Source organism: Agelaius phoeniceus, assembly GCF_051311805.1.
Source record: "Agelaius phoeniceus isolate bAgePho1 chromosome W unlocalized genomic scaffold, bAgePho1.hap1 SUPER_W_unloc_1, whole genome shotgun sequence".
Taxonomy (NCBI): Eukaryota; Metazoa; Chordata; class Aves; order Passeriformes; family Icteridae; genus Agelaius; species Agelaius phoeniceus.
The window spans coordinates 7,443,705-7,463,691 of NW_027509866.1; the positions used below are offsets into that span (position 1 = coordinate 7,443,705).

Here is a 19,987-nt window from a genome sequence, read left to right on the forward strand (position 1 = left end):
TCCTCATGCAGCTGCCAACAACATCCCCCCTCTGCAGCCCTGGCCTCTCCCCCAGCTCACACAGGTGCCCCATCCTTGCAGGCACAGACACGGCAGCACTGCCTCAGCAGCCCCTGTTTGCATTGCACACAGCAGGGCCAGCACCCCCATGCTGTTGCTGTGGGGACATGAACCTGAGGGAGCACAAATGCCACCAGCCCCTGGGGCCAGCAAGGCCTGCGGGACACCAGGGAAACCACTCAGCTTTGTCCTGGCCTCTGCACTCAGCCAGAAAGTTTGTTCCCATCAGCTGGGAGTTTCCTGTGCCACTGCAGACGCTGTTGCTCAGAGCCAGGGCTGCCTGGCAGCCACCCCCAAACTGTCCTGAGCATTTCCTTGGCTTCACCTTTGCTTTCTTTACTCTTTCCTGATACAAATTTCTTCTAATTGCCCACCTCTGTTCCCTCCTTCTGAAGAGGAGGACCAGGGCTCATTCTGGAACTGCTCCAAGGGTGGTTTCAGAGAATCCCAGAATCAGCAGGGCTGGAAAAGACCTTGGAGATCATCAAGTCCAACCTGTGCCCTAACACTGCCTTTTCCCCCCTGAGCCTCCTCTTCTCCAGGATAAACAACCCCAGCTCTCTCAGCCGCTCCTCACAGGTCTTGTGTTCCAGACCCCTCCCCAGCCTTGTTGCCCTTCTCTGGACATGCTCCAGCCCCTCCATGTCCTTTCTAAATTGGGGGGCCCAGAACTGGATACAGCACTTGAGGTGCTGCCCAACCAGTGCCCAGCACAGGGGAAGAATCCCTGCCCTTCTCCTGCTGGCCACACCATTCCTGATCCAGGCCAGGAGCCATTGGCCTTCTTGCCCACCTGGGCACTCTGCTGCCTCATGTCCAGCCTGCTGTCCATCAGTCCCTGTAGGTCCCTTTCTGCCTGGCTGCTCTCCAGCCACTCTGTCCCCAGCCTGTAGGGCTTCAGGGTTTGTTGTGGCCAAAGTGCAGGACCCAGCACTGGGACTTGTTAAACCTCACCTTGTTGGATTTGGGCCCTGGATCCAGCCTGTCCAGGGCCCTGTGCAGAGCCCTCCTACCCTCCAGCAGATCCACACTCCCAGACAGCTTGGTGTCACCAGGGTTCCATGAAGCCCCTGAGTGTCCCAATGCTCTCCATGGTTCCATGAGTCCTCCCGGTGTCACAATGTCCCTTTGGTTCCATGGGACCCCTTGGTGTCAGAAAGTCCCTTGGATCCTTGGGCCCTGCAGTGTCACAATGGCACTGTGGTCCCCTCAGGCCCTGCAATGTCACAATGGATCCTTGGTTCCATGAGGTCTGGCAGTGCAGCAATGCTCTCCTTGGTTCCACAGTGTCACCATGGCCTCTTGGTCCCAAGGGCCACCACGGTGTCAATCATGTTTCCTTCATTCCAGGAGTCCCTGAGGAGCAGCCCTGGCCCCTTGGTTCCATGGGGCCCTGCAGTGTCACAATGGCCCCATCGTGACACCAGGTCCTGCTCTGTCACAATGCTCTGCATGGTTCCATAAGGCCCTGCAGGGTCAAAGTGGCTTCTTGGTTCCAGGAGGCCTCAGAGTGCCACCATGAATTCCTTGGTACTGCAGTGTCACAATGGAGCCCTGGTGACACAAGATCCTGCAGTGTCACCAGGGACCCTTGGTTCCATGGGGCACCACAGGGTCACAACTGTTCCTTCAGGTCCAAGAGTCCTTGCAATGGAGCAATGGCCCCTTGATTCCATTGTCCCCAGGCTCTCCCAAGGCTCTCCTTGGTTCCACAGTGGCACAATGGCCCCTTGGTTCCACAAAGCCCCACAGTGTCACCATGGCCCCTTGGCTCTGTGCTGCCATGTCGTTCACAGTGTCACTATGGTTCTCTTAGTGCCACCAGGCCATGCAGTGTCACAATGGCCCCTTGCTTCCCCAAGGCCCTGCAGTGTCACAATCATCAGAGAATCAACCAGGCTGGAAAAGACCTTGGAGAGCATCAAGTCCAACCTGGGACCCAACACCACCTTGTCACCCAGACCATGGCACTCAGTGCCACATCCAGTCTTTCCTTAAACACCTCCAGGGATGGTGACTCCCCTACCTCCCTGGGCAGCCCATTCCAATGCCCAATCACCCTTTGTGTGGAGAATATTTCCTAATGTCCAGCCTAAACATCCCCTGGTGCAGCTGAAGGCTGTGTGTTTTGTCCTGTCACTGTTCCCTGGGAGAAGAGCCCGACCCCCACCTGGCTGCACCCTCCTGTCAGGGAGTTGTAGAGAGTGATGAGGTCTCCCCTGAGCCTCCTCTCCCCCAGGATAAACAACCCCAGCTCCCTCAGCCACTCCTCACAGGACTTGTGCTCCAGACCCCTCCCCAGCCTTGTTGCCCTTCTCTGGACACGCTCCAGCCCCTCCATGTCCTTCCTAAATTGGGGGGGCCCAGAACTGGACACAGCACTCGAGGTGCTGCCCAACCAGTGCTGAGCACAGGGGAAGAATCCCTGCCCTGGTCCTGCTGGCAACACCATTCCTGATCCATAGGAGTGCCAGGGGTTGGATGAGGGAAATGGTGGGGAGGGGCTTGGGGACAAAGTTTCATGTGTTACCAGCCATGAAGGGTCTTGATCTTTATATCTCTTTAGAGTGCATTAGAAGTTGCTGGGGATCAATACCAATTGGACATTGCTGATACAAACTATAAGGAAAACAAAACAGGACAAATCAGTTCTCTCTGCATTGTTTTAAATACAATATATTCACATTAAATAAACTACTGAAATCTCTTTAATTAACCACAGAAGAATTGAACATTTAAATGATTCCCAGGGGCTTTTCTTGTTCAGGTGTTTTGAACACATGTGTATGAGACTTTTTCACTGAATTCCTGAAATGAACAGCTCAAGAAAGAAGAGGCCTCTGGAGTAGTAAAATTCATCAGCAACCTCCAAGTGGCTGAGGATCCATCCCCATCAGAGCAGCTATGAACAGCAATGGGCACAGCTTTGTGGCTGCCCCAGCTTTGGCATGGGCCCTGGGCCTGGAGCAGGAGCAGCTCTTGAGGGCCCCAAGGCCGGGGCTCTTGTGCTGCCCTGGGCAGATGGGATGGCAGCAGGGGCTGCAGAGCTCTCAGCACCTCAGCCCCAGGGGAGCAGGGCAGCCAGGGAGCCTCCTTTGGCCTTGGCCAAGCACCTTCCCCCATGGCTGGGGCTGAGTCCTGCGGCAGCTGCAGCTGCTGCTGTGCCCTTGGCAGGGGCTGAGGCTGTGGGGCCAGTGCCCAGAGCAGCCTGGCGTGAGCAGAGCTGTGGGGCCAGAGCCGGCTGGGCTGGGCTGGGCTCAGAGAGGCCCTTGGTGCTGCCCAGAGCTCAGGGCAGCTGGCAGAGCTTGCAGGGAGCTGGGCTGGGCTCCGAGAGCCTGGCCCAGAAACCATCAGTGTCCATGTCAGCCTGGCTGAGCGTGCAGGGGCCAAGAAGAGCAGCCCAGGATCCGCAAGTTCTCTGTGTGGGAGCTGAGCTTGTGACCCCCTGAGCCCTCCCAAGTGCTGGGGCTGCACCTCCAGCTCCACAGGAGATGTGACAGATGGGAGCAGAGACAAATAATTCCTGCTGGATTGTTTATTGTGTTTGCTTATACAGGTGACCTGGACTCATATGTAGATGAGGAATTTGCATCAGATAACACTGGTAGAGTGATAAGAATATTTTTTAGCTGAAAATAATATTTCATGCATAATACACAATAGGAAAAAAGACACATGATCAGAATAGCATCTGAGTTTTTCGGAGGATGAGAGACTCACTGATGTCCCAGCAGTCAAACCTGTTCAAATACTTTCTTCAGGGCTTCTTTGAGATGAGAGGTGACCACCAGAGGCCAAGGCCAGCCAGAGCTCTCTGTCCTGGCAGCTTTTGTCTGGGAGAACCCTTGCATGCAGGGAATTTTTCAGGGTGAGTATCAATTTTGGCCATGGGCACCTGGATAGACGGATGGTTCTTTTCCATAGGAAGGAAAGCACAGGGCCCCAGTTCTCCAGGGGCTGATGAGAGGCAGCCTTCAACATTCCAAGATCAGCTGGACCTGTCAGGTGGCCTGGGACGCCAAGCAAGCCAGACTTTTTCTATCTTCTCTTGGTTTCATAGCACTCTGCAGTGTCACAATGTTCTCCTTGCTTCTGAAGTGTCACAATGGCCCCCGTGCTTCCATGAGGCCCTGCAGGGTCACAGTGGCCCTTTGGTTCCCTGGGGCCCTGAAGTGTCACCATAGTTCCACAGAAAGGAAAGCATGGATCCTCAGTGTTTCAGGGGCTGATGAATGGCAGTCACCAGAGTCCAAGGCCAGCAAGATCTGTCTGTCCTGGCAGCTTTCATCTTGGAACAACACAATGAATATCTTGGATTCTGTATCTCTCTTTTACAGAATTACAGAATTACAGGGGGCAGAATCCTGGTTTCAGCCCATGAGCGCCTGGATGAGATGTCCAGTTCTTTCCCATAGGAAGGAAAGCACAGAGACCCAGTGTTTCCAGGGCAGAGTAGAGGCAACCTCCAGAGGCCAAGGTGAGCCAGGCCTGTCTGTCCTGGCACCTTTTGTCTGGGAGAAACCTTTGCATATAGGGAATTTCAGAGGAAAAGTACCAATTTTGGCCATGGGTGCCTGGGCAGGAGAGATAGCTCTTTTCCATAGAAGGGAAAGCACTGAGCCCCAGTGTTTCAGGGACACATGAGAATAGACCCTCAACATGTTGAGGTCAGTTGAGCCAGTCAGGCCAAGCCAACCAGACCTGTTTCCTGTTCCCTTGGATCCCTAAAACCCCACAGTGTCACACTGGTAGTGTCACACTGGATCCTTGGTACTACAAGGCCCTGCTGTGTCACACTGGCCCCTGGTTTCCATGGGGCCCCATAGTGTCACAATGGTCCTTTGCTTCCATGAGGGCTTGCAGTGTCACAGGTGTCTCCTTTGTCCCACAGTATCACAATGGACCCTTGGTTCAACGAGGCCCTGCAGTGTCAAAATGGTCTCATTGGTTCCACAAGGTCCTACAGAGCCCCTTGGTTCAATGAGGCCTTGAAGTGTCACAATGGTCTCCAGTATTCCATGAAGCCCTGCAATGTCACAATGAACCTTTAGTTCCATAAGTCCCACATTGTTCCATGAATCCTTGGTTCCATGGAGCACCACGGTGTCACCATGGTCCCATTGGTTCCACAGGGCTCCACAGGGTAATAATGGACCTTAGGTTCCATGAGGTTCCACTGCATCACAATAGACTTTGGTTCCATGAGGTTCCTCAGTGTCTCAATGGCCCCTTGGCGTCATGTGGCCCTGCTGTGTCACAGTGGCAGGTGGTTCCATGAGGCCCCACAGTGTCAAAATGGTCTCCTTGGTCCTCTGAAACTCTACAGAGCCACAATGGACCCTTGGTTCAAAAGGGTCCTTCTGTGTCACAATGGACTTTGGTTCCATGAGCTTCCACACTGTCAACAATGATCTGAGTTCCACAGTGTCACCATGGATCCTTTGTTCCATGAGGTTCTATAGTATAACATGACCGCCTTGATTCCAGAAGGTTCTGCAGTGTCACAATGGTTCCATGCAGCCCCAAACTCTCACAATGATCCCATGGCTCCAGGAGCTTCCACACTGTCAGCAATGGTCTCCTGGGTTCCACGAGGCCTTGCTCTGATACAATGGACTTTTGGTTCCATGGGGTTCCACTGCATCACAATGGACCCTTTGTTCCATGAGGTTCCAAGTGTCACAGCTGGATCCTTGTTTCTGTGAGCCTCTGCAGTCACCAAATGTCCAAAATATCAGAATAAGACTCCTTAATACTAATTTGGTGTCTAAGAGAGCAGCATTTATTCAGGGCTGAGGTCCAGCAGGTGATAACTCCTTAGGTGGACACGTAATTTTACAAGGGTACAGCTTATATACAGTCACCATGTGTATATTAAAATTTACCCATTTCTGTAATACCCACCCCAAGTTCCCAGTTTCAGTTCTTGCTTTTTCTATCACTGCATTCTTGAGCCAAGATGTCTTCTTCTTCTCTTCTAACCACCCCTGCTGGGAAAGCAGCCCCTGCATGCCTTGTTCCTCTACTTAAAGTTCACAGGCATGGTTAAAATTGAATTAATCCACACAAGGCTTTGTGTGGGCAGGCAGAGGCAGGCAGGAGGCAGAGCTGTCAGCAAAGGAAGGGCCCAGCCAGGTGGGGGAGCCAGGGGATGCCCACAGCCTGCAGGGACAGAGGCGCAGGGCAGGGACACTGTAGGACAGCCTGGGCTGCTCAGGGCACAGGGATGGGCAGCAGCTGCAAGACAGCCCTGACAGAGCCAACTTGGGCAGCACTTTGGCCATGGCTGCTGGCCCTGGGCCTGAGGCCACGAGGGGACAAGTGACCCTTGCAGGCCTGGGGCCTCATTGCCTCCTTGTCCCTGCTCAGCAGCCTGGCAGGGGCCGCCCCATGCTCCTGCCCTTGGCATTGCACATCCCCACATCCCAGTGCCCATCTTGGGAAGAGCCCTGAGCACTGAGGGAGGGACAGGATCTGCCTGGCCAGGGGCTGGGGCTCAGGCCTTGGCCCTTTGCATTCCTGGAACACATCCAGGTTTGCTCAGCACCAGAGACACCTTTGCCTTGCTTGTCCCCAGCTGCCATCACTGCCTCCAGTGTTCTGCTCTGACTGAAACCTGGGGACACTTTCTCACTTGTGTTCCCCACAGGGATCTCTTCAAAGTCCAAGAGACTTCAATGTTTCAATGCAACTGCGTTCTTGAGGGCTTTGTGACATCACTGAGGGAGTTGTGACATCACAGAACTGTCTGTGACATAACATAGTAGAATGTGAGGCCATAGAGCAGACTCTGCCATCATAGAGGGTGGCTCTGTGGCATCATAGAGAGGGTTGTGACATCACAGAACAGAGAGTGACATCACAGGGTCACTTTGTCACATCACAGTCTTTTATGACATCACAGCACTGCTGTATGACATTACAGGGTAACATAATAGAGTTAGCTCTGTGACATCACAGGAGCTGTGTGACATCACAGGTGATGTATGACATAACAGGGGCAGTGTGACATCACAGAGAAGGCTGTGTGACATCAAAGTAGTGGTGTGAGGTCACTGAGGAGGTCAATCCTCCCCAGCCCCCCCCTCACAGTTTACCCCAGAGAAATCCAACCCTGATTGTGCACAGTAGGGTCCCCTGTCCCCCTGGCTCCCCCCGCCAGTGTCGCAATGATCCCTACATTCCATGGAACCACACACCTCTCTTCCATGTGTGGAATGCCAGCTGAGTGGCCCCATGGAATGTGGGGATCATTGTGACACTGAGAGGCCCCATCAAACCAAGGGTCCAGGTCCATTGTGACACCACGGGGCCTCATGGAACCGTGGAGACCATTGTGACACTTTGGGGTGTCATGGAACCAAGGGGCCCCATGGAGCCAAATGCCCATTGTGACATTGCAGGGCCTCATGTCATCAGTGGTCCATTGTGACAGTGGGAACCAAACAAGACCTTTGTGACACTGCAAACCCCCAGGGTCCAAAGGTCCATTGTGACATTGCAGGGCTCGTGGAATAGAGGAGTCAAGTGACATTGTGGGGCCTGGGGAACCATGGAGACCATTGTGACACTGCAAGGCCTCATGGAATCATTGGGACCAGTGTGACACTGCTGGACCCCATGGAATGGGGTGCCCCCTGGTGCCAAGACCCTCAAGAACTCAGTTGTCTCTTCTGCTAATTAAACACTGGGGCTCCGTGCTTTCCTTCCTACAGAAGAAGAACTCTCCTCCTCAAAGCACCCATGGCCAATATTGGGATATCACCTCCAAATTTCCTTATATCCAGGGATTGTTCCAATAGGAATATTGACAGGACAAGTCTGTCTGGCAATGGTTTCACAAGGGTCACCACTCATCTGTCCCCAAAACACTGGGGAAGGCTCCATGCTCTCCTTCCTATGGGAAAGAACTGTCCTGCTTCTCCAGGTGTCCATGGCTAGAATTGGGATTTCACCTCCAACATTCCCTGTTGTGACAGACTGGAGGAGATTGTTGGCTCAAAACATTTCATGTGTGGGGGAGGAAGGGGCAGGTCCAGCCTTGCCTTGCCCTGGAACCCCAGCCCTGCCCTGCCCTGGAACCCCAATCCCCCCAGAGGCTCTATCCCAGCCCAGCAGTGGCTGCCAGTCCCTGGCACAGCACAGGCAATGCTCCACAGCCACCTCTGCAGCCCCAGCCCAGCTCCTGAGGGACCAAATGAGCCCAAGCCCCACCTGGGGGAAGGGCCCAGCGAGACCAAGGGGTATTGAAGGCTGACCACAAGGCAAGCACACATCTTGACCCTGGATCCTCTTGGAATTTCCATCTGAACAGTGCTGGAATCCAGGAGTTGATAGCTCTGTGTTTATGCCTCTCTGCATCTTTTTTGTCTTTCTCTGTTTCTGCATCTTCTTCTGTTTCTGTGCTCCTGTAAATTCTTATTAACATTAAATTGAACAGGCTTAGAGTTTGTGAAGTTGAATGGGCCAAGTTAATGCTTTGAGAAATGTTTTTTGTTGATTGAATATCTGTCCATATTTGACATTGGAAGAATTTTAAAAAGTAATACAAAACGTTTTGTGTAACTGACAATCTGTTAAACCACTGAGATACTGAACACGCCTCTGTGAAATACAAATGCTAAAGATGAAAAACCCAGGAACCTCCTCTTTCTTTTCCAGTCAACAAAGAAGCAGCAGGCCCCGGCCCTGGCCCCCATCTCAACCAAACCAAACCAAACCAAACCAAACCAAACCAAACCAAGCAACCCTGCCATGGGCTGAGCCCCTTCCCCCCTCCCCAGGCCACCCCCTCCCCATCGGCCCCATTCTGACCAAACCAAACCCCAACAACTCCCAAACAGGAAAACAAAAGAGGCTACAAAACCCCAACCAGAACAAAGCCAGCCACAGCTATTAAAATCTCACCATCAAGTCCCCTCCCCACAACAGAACTAACACCAAAAACCCCTACAACCTAAACCCACACAAAATAACCCTACAACTAAAATTAAACCCCAAAATCCCCCAAAACCAACCATAAAACCAATCCTAACACAACCCAACCACAACTTCCACCACAAGTTACCAGCGGGTCAGGTGTTAACCCTTTCAATACTTCAAACGTCCCTCAAGTAAAAGAAAAACAAAATGCAAGCCTATTAAAAAGCAGAAAACCATCAAAGCCAGTAAAGGAGAAATTAAATCCCAAATAAAAAAAGACAAAAAATAACCTTAATCTTAAAACTAAAATCCTCTTATAAGGTATAAAGAAAATCTCTTTTTCTTTATAACACAAAAATACTCTTAAAAATAATCAAAATAATATCAAACAAAAACCTCCAAACTAAAATAAACAAATGTTAAAATAACTGTAATTTCATCAAAAGTTTAAACGGGGGAAAAGAAAATAAATAATTCGGTACCCCCAAGAGAAGATCTCTATTCCCAGAGATAAAAATAATTTTAAAAGTAAATAATAAAAACTTTTAAAGAAGTCATCTTTAAAACAATACCTCATAAGTTGACATGGCCAATCAATAAGCTGTAAAAAAGCTTGTAGCAATAAAAACAATTTCATAATAACAAATTTCCCCAGATAACTGACATCTGTGACAAAATTAAGAACCACAAAAAACCTTTTTTTTCGTCTTGGAAAAAAAATCTCCATAACCTTAATAAGAAAAACTTCTCCCCCTAAGTAAACTAAAAAAAGATTACTCTAGAAATAGTAAGCTAACTAGAAAATGTAAGTTTACTTTATTTAGATTGTCAGTAAATAGAAAATGTGGTAGAGGAAAAAAAAGTGATCTAAAAAGGTTATTTTAATTCTTACTACCTTTCTCTTTTTAATTTCTTTTTGATAAAATTGTTCTTTCTGCCCGTTTAAAATTTTCAGCATACTTTACCTTTCTCATAATCCAATCTCACAATAAAATAAATACATAAATAATTAACTTAAACTAAAACTCATCACATTCATCAATAAATTAATTAGGAAATCTCAAAATTAAAACAATCTTAAATTAACAAACGAAAACCACAACAATGTAATCATAGACATTTTGCCAAAGTTTCTGTGATTTTCTAAAGCTGCCAGTAAAGGCTGTTTGGTTCTTTTGAGTGCCTCAGAATCTCTTGTCAGTATTTCTCCAGGGAGTCAACTCAGAGTACACAAACAATTGTAATTCCTTTTAAATGTTTCATTGAGTGAGTTTTTTAGTGGATGGGAGTCAGGGCTTGTGTGTCCTGCTTGGCCCAGCCCAGGCAGGGCTTTCCCAGCCACATCCCACACTCCATTGCCCAGCTGGAGCCGCTGGTGCCTCTGAGTTGTGCTGCCCCAGCCCCAGGGACGCTCTCCTTGTCTGCCCATTCCCCCACGGTCTCTGGGCAGGGATGGCCTCACTGGGGGCTGCTGACATCCTCAGCAACTTGGAGGCTGCTGCTGAATTTCACTGCTCCAGAGGCTTGTTCAGCCTTCAGCTCTTCAGTGCAGGAATTCAGTGTCCCAGGGCTCATGAACATTCAGAACACCTGAACAAGCCAAGCCTCTGGGAATAATTTGATTTTAATTTTCAAATCTTTTGTGGTTAATTAGACAGATCTCAGTAGTATATCCACAGTGAATGTAATCTATTAAAAAGACAGTGAGTGTAGAGAGCTTTTTGGATTATTGGTTAGCTGAGAAAGGACATTCCGATGTGATACCAATGGATAAGGGTAAGAGAAACAGGCTGGGAACTGAGCAACCGATGCCCAATTACTGATGAAGGTCACAGTGACCTTCTCTAAAACGGGAAGACGGGGGAGAAAATTGCTTGCCAGAAAATGTAGTTATCCCAAGGTAGAGAAATTAGAAGAATGTACACATAGAAGCAAAATAATTGTTAAGAGATAGAAGTAGGTGTGTTTGATCATAGTGTGCTTTAACCAATAACGAGCTCAGATTTTGCAATATGCATAAGCTTCATTAACACTAATATAAAAGTGTGTAAGCTTTCAATAAACTTCGAGATTTGCTATTCATCGCATATGGTGTGTCGCATCTCTCCCGCCGTTACGACAAATGGTGACCCCCGACGTGTACCTTCGGGACTAGCCACGGTCGGAGGCGTAAAAGTCAAGTGCAGGTCCTTTCGCGGCTGGGGACGGCAAAAAACACCGCTGAAAAAGGAAGGTGTTCGGCCCCGGGCGACCTGATAGCAGGGCCCGGCTGCTACGTGCTGCCGGACCTGAACAGAGCCGCAAGAAGCGCGCAATCGTCGTTGAAATGGATAAAGACAGGCAAGCAGCATATGATTTATTTACTGACTTTTTACGAGGGCGTCAGAGTAGAGGGATAGATTTACAGAAAGAACTTCCTGGGTTGTTAGCTTATGGGTGTGCACAGGAGTTTTTTCGTAATCCGCATACAGTGCATGAGTTATCGGAATGGCGTATATTCGGAGATAAGCTGTGGCGTGCAGTCATAGATGAGGATAAGACCGCGAAAGAGTTGGGAAATTTATGGCAAGTCGTGCATGCTGAATTCTTGGAATACCAGGCGGAGGAAAGAGCTGCCCAGCAGACTAGTGCAGCCCGTGAAAGCAACAGGAGTTGCAGAGACTGGTTTGGGTCCCCGCCGATACAAACTCCTGCTCTAAAAAGCAGCTCCCTGCAGCTATCGGCTGCTGCCGCGGGCAGTAGCCCCCCCGCGCGTATTCCAGCCGTGCCGTCCGCGCCGCCTGCCCCGGTGTTAAACCCTGCACCGCCTCCGCCTCCTCCCGCTCCGGACCCGCACCCTCCGCTTCCCTGCCGCAGCGCACAGCCCGCAGCCGCCCCGCCGGAGAGGCTCGTGCCGGCCCCGGCCCTGGGCGACTCAGCAGCTGCAGCGCGGCCGCCTCCCGCTCCGCAGCCGCCAGCACCGCTCCGCAGCCGCCCCGCCCCCGAGCCGAGGGGGGGGGGGGGCGGCAGGACGGGCCTTCCACCCCCCGTGGAGCAGCGGGCTCCGGTGAGTCCGCCCGCCCCGCGGCTGCCCGCAGCTATCACCACTTCGGCTAAACCTGCCTTCAGCCCGCAACCGCCGGGAGCCTCGGGGTAGACCTAGCAACAGCAGCAGACAGTGAATTTGGTGACTGTTCACCCACAAAAGTCCCAACGAGAGTAAAGAGACCACTCATTATTGATGAATTATCTGTGAGAGTTTTGCTTTTAGGACATTTCTCGGTTACAGTGTTAAGATTGTTTGTTTTATCTAGAATAAGGGACGCTGGCTATGTAGGGGAGAGTTCTATTATGCTGTATATTCTTTTTCCACCTATGCGAATCGAACAGTGAACTGTTAGATGCACTTTGACCTTTGTTAAAGGGAACTAATCCAGCACAGCCTGTTCGTATAACCCCTGAACGGGCTGAAACACTGCAGCAGATATTAGTCCGTGTTACACAAGGCAGTGTTCAGAGACGTGATCTTGATCTCCCTGTACAGCTGACAGTTTGGTGTGGAAAAAAAAAAAAAAAAAAAAAAAAAAAAAAAAAAAAAAAAGAAAAAAAAAAAATTTACTAGGTGCACTTACTTAGCATAACAGAAAAACGGGGGAGATACGGGCCTTGGAATGGATATCTCCTCCACTTCAATAACATAAAACTCTTTTTCAGAAAATTGACATTTTAACTGATTTGCTCAAAAAGGGTCGTGATAGGACAGTGGAGTTAGATTTAATGCCCAAAAAGATCACTAAAGTCCTTATCGGATGCTATAACTGCTTACACAGATGCAAGGGGAAAATCAAAACAACTGTTACTCATTATATGTTTAGAAAACTGGACTGGATGTCATGTAACATTTAGAATTATAATTTAACCTGAATGTTAGTTTGCACAAAAAAAAAAAAAAAAAAACAACTCCCTCCAAACAACAAAAACAACAAAACTTCCACTCCAAACAGATACTAAAATATATAATAGACTTCCAACCATAATATTGATATTATTATTATTATTATTGTGGACAATTTTGATAAATAATTACCAAAAAGAATATATTCATCCCTACTGTTTAAGCATCAATTGACTTTTAAAACATAAAGCATAAACACTGATGTTTGAGGCCTAGAAAACATTCATTCTATTGTTTGAATAATGATTTCAGTCTACAGGAAAACTGTTGCTTAGCTTTTCCTGTAACATCGAACAAAGAGTATTTTGTACTTAGTTGTTATCCTTTTTCTTTGTCCAAGTGAGAACACAATATGTCATTTAAAATATTCTCTCATTTAATTTACATTTTAATCTGAAAGAGAATATGAGTTTAAAAAATCATACCACAGCATTAACGTCCCTTTGTACTTAGAAACATATTTCTTGTACCTGTTCAATTTAAAGCAAACCTGCAATACTCTAAGCACCTGACTCAACTTGTAACTTCTCCATCACTTCTTATATTTTTTTTCCTCTGAAAATAACCAGTGTGAGCTGTAGCTTGTCTCACATGTGTTAAGTTCTTCACTGGCTTTGCATAAGGAGATTCACAAGCACATGAGTTATTCTACACTGCTTATTTGTCTCAAATATCCGATCTAAAGCACATCATCTGATTTGTATTTCTTAATATTTTATAGGTGAGTTAGTTCTGAGTTATTTTTCTCTGTTTCCTGTGTTTAACCAAGATGCTGAAAGACTTTGTTGATACGTTAGACTTCACTGAAACAAAGGCTTCACACGGATCAGGCCTTGGTATTGATGGATGGCTCAAATCTTTAAACTTAAGATCATAGTTACGTTCAATTATTAAGGTTAGCATTGTAGTAGCTATTGTAGTTTTGCTGTTAGTATTAGTTTTGCCTTGTTTTTGTATATGCTTGCAGAATATGGTGAGAAAGATGATAACTACTGCATTTAATCAAACCATGCTTGTTCAACAGAAAAACAGGGGAGATGTAGAGAGCTTTTTGGATTATTGGTTAGCTGAGAAAGGACATTCCGATGTGATACCAATGGATAAGGGTAAGAGAAACAGGCTGGGAACTGAGCAACCGATGCCCAATTACTGATGAAGGTCACAGTGACCTTCTCTAAAACGGGAAGACGGGGGAGAAAATTGCTTGCCAGAAAATGTAGTTATCCCAAGGTAGAGAAATTAGAAGAATGTACACATAGAAGCAAAATAATTGTTAAGAGATAGAAGTAGGTGTGTTTGATCATAGTGTGCTTTAACCAATAACGAGCTCAGATTTTGCAATATGCATAAGCTTCATTAACACTAATATAAAAGTGTGTAAGCTTTCAATAAACTTCGAGATTTGCTATTCATCGCATATGGTGTGTCGCATCTCTCCCGCCGTTACGACAAGTGAGAAAAAGATTTTTCAGGACCTGTTAAGTTTTTTTCCCCTGTTAATTAAATGATATGTGCAATCTGCAATTGACACTGAGTCCAAGTACCTCCTCATGCCCTTTGAATAGATATGCAAATCAAGACCCTTCCTGGCTGACAATCAATCAGACTCTGTCCCTACCCCCAGCCCACCATTTCCCCCATCCAAGCCCTGGCACTCAGAGCAGCCTTGTGCAAATCTGAGCTCCCTCCAGCCCAGGCTGCACCTGCAGCTTTCAGCTCCTTGGCTCCAACTCCCACCTGCTTTCCTTGGAGAAGGAGCTGCTCAAGACACAGAGGGATGTTCATTTCTTGTCAGCCAACAAAGCCGAGGGAAGGCACAGCTCCATCAAATGCAAAAGTCATTCCTCTGCTGGATATTAAATCCACTTTCCAGAGCAGACAGTCTCAGAGCAATGGAAAACACCTTCTGTGCCCAGCACAGATCCCAAGGTTCCCCCAAACCCTCCCTGCCCCGATTCTGCCCAGATTTGCTCTTTGCACACACGAGTCACAGGCTGAAGTCAGGAGCTCCCTCCATGTCCAGAGGGAGGAAAAGAGAGAAAGGGCATGAAGAGCTCTCCTGTGCAGAGCCAAGGTCCAAGTGCAGCCCCTGCAGTGGGAACCACAATTCATCAGGTTTGTGTCCTTTGGGCTCAGGGACATGTGACACTCAGAGGCACAGAAAGGTTTCTTGCTGACAAACACAAATTGAACATTTGAACAGTTTAATAACCATCCCAGCTCTTCCCTCAGCTCTCTGGGATGTTCCAGCAGCATCTGAATGGTCTCTCATCCTCAAGGGTTTCTGTACAGGAACAGTTTTAGATAAAGACATAGGAAAAGGTATTTCTGTGATAGATAGAAACACAATTAGGATGTTGACTAAGATGATATTTTTTTGAATATCAGAAATATTAAAATATTCCCTGAAGTTTAAAGCAGGACCCAATCAGTTGAGAGGCACTTGAATGACCAGAGAGCACCTGGAGGAAGAAATCTGGGACCAATGGGAAGGACAAAGATCCAGTGTGTCTAGTGAAGAGATATACACAGAGACGGCAATTTAAACAGGAGAGCTGGTAACACCTAAAGGAAAAGAGAGATGATATAATACACAGATTATTGGAGACTCAAGCAGAGGGGAAGATCAGTATTTCTTCTCCTGCCATGAGTACACTTCGAGGGAATTGCTGTTCCTGGTGAGAAAATTTTGCCATGTCTTAAGAGTACTCAAATGACCCAGATAATGAAAATGTACTTGCATATTATAAAATTTACAAGCATTAAAACCTCTGCCCCTTTCCAGGTAGAAATCAGTTGTGTGCCCATGGACAGGCTGTGCAACTTGTGCCCTGAGGTGCCCAGCTGGGATTGGATCTCTCTGAGAGCACCTGAGGGAGAGCAGAGCACCTTGCAAGCTGCAGGTCCCTGACAGCCCCGCAGGGCTCCTGTCCCATCAACATCTGCTCTGCTCCAGTCTGAAACAGGGCCCAGCATGGTGCCAGGATCATCAGAGAGCTGAGGTGTGTGCTGGAATTCAATGGCCTCCCCATCCCGCAGCAGCCCTGCATTTCCCTGCTGCAGCCCTGCATTTCCCTGCTGCAGCCTTGGTCTCCAGCCCAGCCATGGAGGCTCTTTGGGCTCTGGAGTGTTGCTGCAGCCCCCAAAGGCAGCTGAGCTCTGCCTTTGGCACAGTCAGGCCTGGCCAGCGCAGGCCATGCTCAGCAATTGCTTGTGTGTGCCTGGCCTTGCTGTCAGCCCCAGCAGCGGCCGCGTGGCCCCTTTGTGGCCCTGTGCTGGCCCAGCCATGGTGGCCCAGCCCCTGTGCAGGCCCAGCCCAGGCCAGGAGCATTGCGGCTGGGAACGGCCCCTGGGCCGTGGTGCCCACAGCAGCCTTGGGGCTCTGTGCCCCATGGCTTCCCTGCTGGGCAGCCTCTGCCAGCTCCTGCAGAGCCCCTGGCACCTGCGGGGCTGCACAGACAGCCCTGCCCCGGGCTCTGCCGGCCTCTGGGCCAGCAGAGAGGCAGCCAGGGCTGGCCATGGCCGGGAACAGGCCCTGAGCCCCGCAGGAGGATGGAGCTGGGCCACAGCCAAACTCAGCCCAGGCCAAAGCTGGGCTCAGCAGCCAGGGCTGCCAACGCATGGGCACAGAGGCTGGTGCTGACAAATGTCCTGGGCCCCCTCCCTGCTCTGTCCCTGCCACCAAGGGCACAGAGCAGCCTCCTCTCTGGGCCACTTGCCTGTTTGCAATGCCTTGCACAGGCGCTGGCCCTGCCCCACAAGGCCTGGCCTGAGTCCTGCCCCTGCACGCTCAGCCAGGCTGAGATGGACACTGATGGTTTCTGGGCCAGGCTCTCAGAGCCCAGCCCAGCCCAGCTCTCTGCAAGCTCTGCCAGCTGCCCTGAGCTCTGGGCAGCACCAAGGGCCTCTCTGAGCCCAGCCCAGCCCAGCCGGCTCTGGCCCCACAGCTCTGCTCAGCCCAGGCTGCTCTGGGCACTGGCCCCACGGCCTCAGCCCCTGCCAAGGCCACAGCAGCAGCTGCAGCTGCCACAGGACTCAGCCCCAGCCATGGGGGAAGGTGCTTGGCCAAGGCCAAAGGAGGCTCCCTGGCTGCCCTGCTCCCCTCGGCCTGAGGTGCTGAGAGCTCTGCAGCCCCTGCTGCCATCCCATCTGCCCAGGGCAGCACCAGAGCCCTGGCCTTATGCCCTCAAGAGCTGCTCCTGCTCCAGGCCCAGGGCCCATGCCAAAGCTGGGGCAGCTACAAAGCTGTGCCCATTTCTGTTCATTGCTGCTCTGATGGGGATGGATCCTCAGTCACTTGGAGGTTGCTGATGAATTTTACTGCTCCAGAGACTTCTTCTTTCTTGAGCTCTTCAGTTCAGGAATACAGTGAGAAGATCTCATAAACATTTGTTCAGAATACCTGAACAAGAAAAGGCCCTGGGGAATATTTCAAGTTTTCAGTTCTTAATGTGGTTAATTAGACAGATGACAGAAGTATATTCAAAGTGAAAATACAATAATATAAAACAATGCTGAGAGTACAGTTTTGTTCTGTTAAGTTTTATTTTCCTGTTTATAGATTGATCTCAGCAATGTCCAATTGATACTGATCCCCAGCAGCTTTAAATGCAGTTTGAACAGATATGATAATCAAGAGCCTTCATGGCTGACAATCAATCAGAATTTTTCCCCACCCCCTCCCCACCATTTCCCTCATCCAACCCCTGGCACTCCTATGGCTCAGGAATGGTGTGGCCAGCAGGAGCAGGGCAGGGATTCTTCCCATGTGCTGGGCACTGGCTGGGCAGCTCCTCGAGTGTTGTGTCCAGTTCTGGGCTCCCCAATTTAGGAAGGACATGGAGGGGCTGGAGCATGTCCAGAGAAGGGCAACAAGGCTGGGGAGGGGTCTGGAGCACAAGTCTTGTGAGGAGCAGTGGCTGAGGGAGCTGGGGTTGTTTATCCTGGAGAAGAGGAGGCTCAGGGGAGACTTCATCACTCTCTACAACTCCCTGACAGGAGGGTGCAGCCAGGTGGGGTCAGGCTCTTTTCCCAGGGAACAGTGACAGAACAAGAGGACACAGCCTTCAGCTGCACCAGGTAAAGTTTAGGCTGGACATTAGGAAATATTCTCCACACAAAGGGTGATTGGGCATTGGAAAGGGCTGCCCAGGGAGGTGGGTGAGTCACCATCCCTGGAGGTGTTTAAGGAAAGACTGGATGTGGCACTCAGTGCCATGGTCTGGGTGACAAGGTGGTGTTGGGTCCCAGGTTGGACTTGATGCCCTCCAAGGTCTTTTCCAGCCTGGTTGATTCTCTGATGATTGTGACACTGCAGGGCCCTGGGGAAGCAAGGGGCCATTGTGACACTGCGGGGCCTGGTGGCACTAAGAGGACCATGGTGACACTTTGTACGGCATGGCAGCACAGAGCCAAGGGGCCATGGTGACACTGTGGGGCTGAATGGAAGCAAGGAGTCCATGGTGACAGTCTGGGTCCTGCTGGAACCACAGAGGCCACTGTGACCCTGCAGGGCCTTGTGGAACCATGCAGAGCATTGTGACAGAGCAGGACCTGGTGTCACGATGGGGCCATTGTGACCCTGCAGGGCCCCATGGAACCAAGGGGCCAGGGCTACTCCTCAGGGACTCATGGAATGAAGGAAACATGTTTGACTCCGTGGTGGCTCTTGGGACCAAGAGGCCATTATGCCACTGTGGAACCAAGGACAGCATTGCTGCACTGCCAGACCAAGGATCCATTGTGACACTGCAGGGCCAAAGGATCCAAGGGACTTTGTGACACCAAGGGGTCCCATGGCACCAAAGGGACATTGTGACACTTGGAGGCCTCATGGCATCATGGAGACCATTGGGACACTCTGGGGCCTCATGGAACTGTGGTGACACCAAGTTGTCTGGGAGTGTGGATCTGCTGGAGGGTAGCAGGGCTCTCCACAGGACAGGCTGGATCCAGGGCCCAAATCCAACAAGGTGAGGTTTAACAAGTCCCAGTGCCGGGTCCTGCACTTTGGCCACAACAACCCCTGCAGCTCTACAGGCTGGGGACAGAGTGGCTGGAGAGCAGCCAGGCAGAAAGGGACCTGCAGGGCCTGATGGACAGCAGGCTGGACATGAGGCAGCAGTGTGCCCAGGTGGCCAAGAAGGCCAATGGCTCCTCGCCTGGCTAAGGAATGGTGTGGTCAGCAGGAGCAGTGCAGGGATTCTTCCCCTGTGCTCAGCACTGGTTGGGCAGAAGTGCTGTGTCCAGTTCTGGGCCACCCAATTTAGGAAGGACATGGAGGGGCTGGAGCGTGGGGCTGGGGAGGGGTCTGGAACACAAGTCCTGTGAGGAGGGGCTGAGGGAGCTGGGGTTGTTTATCCGGGAGAAGAGGAGGCTCAGGGGAGACAAGGCAGTGTCAGGGCACAGGTGGAACTTGATGATCTCCAAGGTCTTTTCCAGCCTTCCTGATTTTGGGATTCTCTGAAACCACCCTTGGAGCAGGTGCAGGATGAGCCCTGGGCCTCCTCTGCAGCAGCTCCAGCAGCCCAGGTCCCTCAGCTTCTCCTGCCAGCCCCAAAGCCCATCCTGTCAGCCCTGCAGAGCCTCTGCAGCTCCTCCTCATTGCCTAGAACAGGGAGCCCCAGAGGCAGACACAGCAGCCCAGATGTGCCCCCCTGGCCTGGGGTTCCTCTGGCAAGGGAGCAGCAGCAGGCACTGCAGGAGCCTGCAGACAATTCCTGCAGCACTTGTAGGATGATCCTGCTGCCCAAGGGACGTTCCCATGGTGCCAAGTCAGGAACTTCAATGGGGAGTGGGGCCAGAGAGGAAAGGGCAACCAGGGATGGGCTGTTTGCAGGGGAGGGAACAGGGCTGGGCAAGAGGAAGTAATTTGGATTAGGAAAGTGGAAAGAAAGCAAAGGTGCAGCCAAGGAAATGGTCAGGGCAGTTTGTGGGTGGCTGCCAGGCAGCCCTGGCTCTGAGCAACAGCGTCTGCAGTGGCACAGGAAACTCCCAGCTGATGGGAACAAACTTTCTGGCTGAGTGCAGAGGCCAGGACAAAGCTGAGTGGTTTCCCTGGTGTCCCGCAGG

The 19,987-nt window shown here is 50.5% G+C and overlaps 1 protein-coding gene across 1 annotated transcript in view; it reads right to left on the bottom strand.

Moving 5' to 3' along the window:
- The window catches only part of LOC143692475 (uncharacterized), a 249,165-nt gene that overhangs the window by 105,949 nt on the left and 123,229 nt on the right, over nucleotides 1-19,987 (bottom strand). The window lies entirely within an intron of this gene.